General features: G+C 41.2%; 1 non-coding gene across 1 annotated transcript; it reads left to right on the top strand.

Moving 5' to 3' along the window:
- Positions 1–485: 485 nt before the first annotated feature.
- LOC127212515 (U6 spliceosomal RNA) lies at positions 486–592 on the top strand. Its single transcript, XR_007833558.1, has one exon. It is a non-coding gene; the product is annotated as a U6 spliceosomal RNA (small nuclear RNA).
- Positions 593–5497: the final 4905 nt, after the last annotated feature.

Raw genomic sequence — 5497 nt, 5'->3', positions numbered from 1 at the left:
GAAAATGCATAAATATATAAATTCAACTGCTGAGTCTATTTAGTGATGCTTACACATATGTGAATTGAGGGATGACAAATTAGTGTTTAATAACCAACTACTGGAATAATTATTTCTCTATTCACTGTAGTTAATTGCCTGTTCTTCACTTATGGGTGAAACCCATTAGCATTAGCATGTCTATTGGTGTTGGCACTGTTCAATTTTTATTTATGCAGGAATATTGTTGAGACACTATGGGTGTAGTTTCCTTATCATTTCTAGGAGTTACAAGCTCACGACTAACTTTCTGGTCCTCTGAGTCTTACAATATTTCTTTCTCTTCTTCCATATATTCCATGAAATCTTAGGAACAGAAGTTTTCTTATAGCCGAATTTTACTTTCTCACAGGTATTATAAAAATAGCTAATGCATCAGAGAAAAAAGATTGGCCAGTATCTTGAAAACAGAGTGAAACCCAAGGCTTAAAAAATGTACAAGGGCCGTGCTCGCTTCGGCAGCACATATACTAAAATTGGAACGATACAGAGAAGATTAGCACGGCCCCTGCGCAAGGATGACACGAAAATTCGTGAAGCATTCCATATTTTTGTTCCCTTATCTCTTCAATACAGTTCTTGAAGTTCTAGCCAGAGCAATAAGACAGCAAAAGGAGATCAAGGGGATCCAAATGGGAAAGGAAGAAGTCAAATTATCCTTATTTGCAGATGATATGATAGTGTATATAAGTGACCCACTAAATCCACCAGAGAATTCCTACAGCTGATAAACACCTTCAGCAAATTGGCAGGATACAAAATAAACTCAAAAAAGTCAGTAGCTTTCCTGTATACAAATGACAAACAGGCAGAGGAAGAAATTAGGAAAACTATTCCCTTCACGATAGCCACAAACAATATAAAATATCTGGGAGTAACTCTAACCAAGCAAGTGAAAGACTTATTCAAAAAAAACTTCAAACCTCTGAAGAAAGAGATTGAAGATGACATGAGAAGATGGGAGGATTTACCTTGTTCGTGGATCAGGAGAATCAACATAGTAAAAATGGCCATCTTACCAAAAGCAATTTACAGATTCAACACAATCCCTATCAAAATACCTACAAAATACTTTGAAGATATTGAAAGATCAATTCTCAAATTCATATGGAGAAATAAAAAACCCAGAATAGCAAAAACAATCCTATACAACAAAAGATCCTCTGGAGGAATCTCCATACCTGATCTCAAGCTGTACTACAGAGCAACAGTAATTAACACAGCATGGTACTGGCAAAGCAATAGACTGGTGGATCAATGGAATCGAATCGAAGACCCAGAGATGAATTCACACACATTTGCTCACTTGATTTTTGACAAAGAAGCCAAATCTATTCAATTGAAAAAGGATAGCATCTTCAACAAATGGTGCTGGTCTAACTGGATGTCTACATGTAGAAAAATGTAATTAGACCCTTATTTGTCACCATGCACAAAACTCAAGTCCAAGTGGATTAAAGACCTCAACTTAAAACCAGAGACATTAATTCAGTTAGAGGAAAAAGTGGGGAAGAGCCTGGGACACATAGGCACAGGAAACAACTTCCTGAACAGTATACCAACAGCCCAGGCCTTAATGTTGACAATTAATAAATGGGACCTCATGAGGCTGTGAAGCTTCTGTAAGGCAGGAGACACTGTCAAGAGAGCAAAGCGACAGCCTACAGAATGGGAAAAGATCTTCACCAACCCTTCATCTGACAATGGTTTAATATCCAAAATATATAAAGAACTCAAGAAATTAAACACCACAAAACCAAACAACCCAGTTGCGAAATGGGGCTTGGAACTTAACAGAGAATTCTCAACAGAGGAATATCAAATGGCTGAAAAACACTTAAAGAAATGCTTGTCTTCGTTAGTCATCAGAGAAATGCAAATCAAAATGATCTTACACACATCAGAATGGCTAAGATCAAAAACTCAAATGACACCACATGTTGGCATGGATGTGGAGAGAGAGGAACACTCCTTCATTGCTGGTGGGAATGCAAACTAGTACAACCACTTTGGAAAGCTTTCTGGCGTTTTCTCAGAAAATTGGGACTAGGGCTTCCTCAAGACCCAGCTATCCCACTCCTTGGAATATACCCAGAAAATGCCCTACCACACAACAGGGACATATGCTCAACCATGTTGATAGCTGCTCTATACATAATAGCCAGAATATGGAAGCAGCCTAAGTGTCCCTCAGTAGAAGAATGGACTAAGAAACTGTGGTATATTTACACGATGGAATACTACTCAGCTATTAAAAAGGAGGAATTCCCAAAATTTGTGGACAAATGGATTGATCTAGAAATTATCATAATGAGTGAGTTCACCCAGAAGCAAAAAGAGACAAACTGTATATACTCACTTATATCAAAACACTAGTCCAAGGAATACGTACCATGAAAATCTTTACTTACCAAGAAAGTGGGTCAGAGGAGAGGATATCCGATTGAGACTTTAGGCAAGAGTAGCATGGAAGAAAGAGGAAATAGTAGGACCCACAGGGTCCTGGAAACCTACAAGAAGAACTTTATGACAGGCAGATCTGGATCCTGGGGTCCTCCTCCAACTAAGGCACCAGCCAAGGAGAATATAGGCAGTAAGCTTCGAACCCCTACCAAGACCTAGCCGACGAACATGATACTCTCCACCGTTGAGTGGAGAGTGAGATCTGACTCTCACACGAACTCTGGTGCCCCTTTTCTGACCGTGTCCCCCGGATGGGGAGACTTGGTGGCACTCAGAGGAAGGATAGCAAGTTACCAAGAAGAGACTTGATATTCGGAGAGCATATATAGGGGGAGGAGGTCTCCCTCGGTCACGGACATAGGGGAGGGGAGAAGGGGAGAAATGGGAGGGAGGGAAAAATGGGAGGAAACAGGGGAAGGGCTAACAATCGAGATGTAATATGAATAAATTAATAAAAAAAGAATATATTTGTAACATTAAAATTAATTTTAAAAAAATTTAAAAAAAAATGTACAAGGGTCAGAGGTTCCAAGATGGCGGTGCCCAGTGAGTTCCCTTTCAAGGTAGCAGAGCATCTGAGGGTATGAAACTGACTAAAAGGAACAACCCAGTAGTTGGGGAGGATCAGAAACAGCCCCTCTAACCCTCATCGTGGCCTGATGTCCTGAATTCACAGGCTTCCAGGACATTGCACTATTTCAAATACTTGAGCCAGATGCATGCCTCCTGAGAAACAGAAGACCTGAGAAGGAAAACTGGTGAGTGAACAGGCTGCTGGATCTAAAACACTGACTTGGGGGATTCTCAGACTGGACAGGACAAGCCAGAATTTGGGGAGGATTAGAATCAGCCCTCGCCCAACTCCTATAGCCAGACTTCTGGACCTAGGCTCAGGAATCTGGAAATGCTAGCAGCCTGCACTCTTCACATACGCACATACTCCGGGTGAATAAAGGCACCCTCAGGGATCGGAGGCTGCATGCAGTGCAACTGATGTGTGAACCCAGTTCCGGGATCCAAAACACCAAATTCTGTGCTTCTCAGAAGAAGGGGCCAAACTGGGAGTTTGCTGCCATCCCTGGTCCAGGAGCCACGAACTGTGAGTACCCTATATTTTCCACATAGGGGACACTCAAAAACAGCGTCTGGCTCCCAGATACAGTGTTCTGGCCTCCAAGCCGCTATTGTACTCTGCTGCTGACTCCATGGAGAGATCATGACGTCAGTGCAGCCCTGCTGAATCCCAAATACCCGGCTGAATCCCAAATACTATGTGGCAGAGCTCAGAGGAATCGGAGTTCCAGGAGGACAGTGTATGCTAGATCTGTGAACAAAGTAGCTGCCTTATGAAGGGACTTCCAGCTTAGAAAACCCGAACCCCACACCAGATGGCTACACCTGAAGAGGTAAGAACACAATCAACTAAAACCAGGACAGCATGACTCCAGCAGAAATCCCCAAAACCAGTGGATATTCTAGTGCAGCTGAATCTCTTAATGTGATCTTACAGCTATGTTTATGCAGTCATGAGGCTGAGAAGATTCTGGAAAGCAGGAGACACTGTCAACAGAACAAAGCAATAGCCTACAGACTGGGAAAAGATCTTCACCAACCAAATATCTAACAGAGGTCTAATATCCAAAATATATAAACAATTCAAGAAATTAAACACCACCAAACCAAATAACCCAATTGAGAAATGGGGATTGGAACTAAACAGAGAATTCTCAAAAAAGGAATATCGAATGGCTGAGAAACCCTTAAAGAAATGCTCGTCCTCGTTAGTCATCAGAGAAATGCAAATCAAAACAGCACTGAGATTCCATTTTACACCCATCAGAATGGCTAAAATAAAAAATTCAAGTGATACCACATGCTGGCAAGGATGTGGAGAAAGAGGAACACTCATTCATTTTTGGTGGGAATGCAAACTGGTACAACTACTTTGGAAATCTATCTGGAGCTATCAAGACCCAGCTATTCCACTCCTTAGAATAGATCCAGAAAATGCTCTACCACACAACAGGGACATATGCTCAACCATGTTCATACAGGCCTTATTCATAATAGCCAGAACATGGAAACAGCCTAAGTGTTCCTCAGTAGAAGAATGGATAAAGAAACTGTGATACATTTACACTATGGAATACTACTCGGCTATTAAAAACAAGGAATTCCCTAAATTTGTGGAAAAATGGATTGAACTAGAAATGATCATAATGAGTGAGTTCACCCAGAAGCAGAAAGAGACAAATGGTATATACTCACTTATATCTAGACACTAGCCCAAGGGCATGTCCCATAAAAGTCTTCACGTACCAGGAAAGTGAGAAAGAGGAGAGGACATACTATTGGGACTTTTGATGTGAGAAGCATGGGCGAATGGAGAAAAAGAAGGATCCAGAGGGTCCTAGAAACCTACAAGAAGAACATTATGACAGGCAGATCTAGGCCCAGGGGTCCTGCTCAAACTATGACACCAGCCAAGGAGAATACGGTAAATAAACTTCAAACCCCTACCCAGATCTAGCTGATGGATAGGACATTCTCCACTGTTGAGTGGAAAGTTTGGACTGACTTTCACATGAACACTGGTGTCCCATTTTTGACCACATCTCCTTGATGGGGAGGCCTGGTGGCACTCAGAGGAAAGATAGCAGCCTAGCAAGAAGAGACTTGATATCCTATGAGCATATACATGGAGAGGAGGCCCCCTCAGTCACAGACATATGGGAAGGGAGTAGGGAAAAAGTAAGAGGGAGGGAAGAATGGGAGGATACAGGGGATGGGCTAACAATTGAGATGTAATATAAATAAATAAATAAATAAATAAATATTTAAAAAAGAAGTATAAAGAGGAAATGAAAAGATCTTTCTAAGAATTATGGAAAAACCCAAGCAAATGAATAGAGGCCATGGAGAACAAACAGGAAACCACAAACACAAGAAAGAAATGATTAAAGCTGTTCAAGACAAGAAAACAAAAAATAGAACC

Source organism: Acomys russatus, chromosome 30 (genome assembly GCF_903995435.1).
Source record: "Acomys russatus chromosome 30, mAcoRus1.1, whole genome shotgun sequence".
NCBI lineage: Eukaryota > Metazoa > Chordata > Mammalia > Rodentia > Muridae > Acomys > Acomys russatus.
Note: the sequence above shows the minus strand (reverse complement) of the source record. Positions and strands in the feature narration are given on the sequence as shown.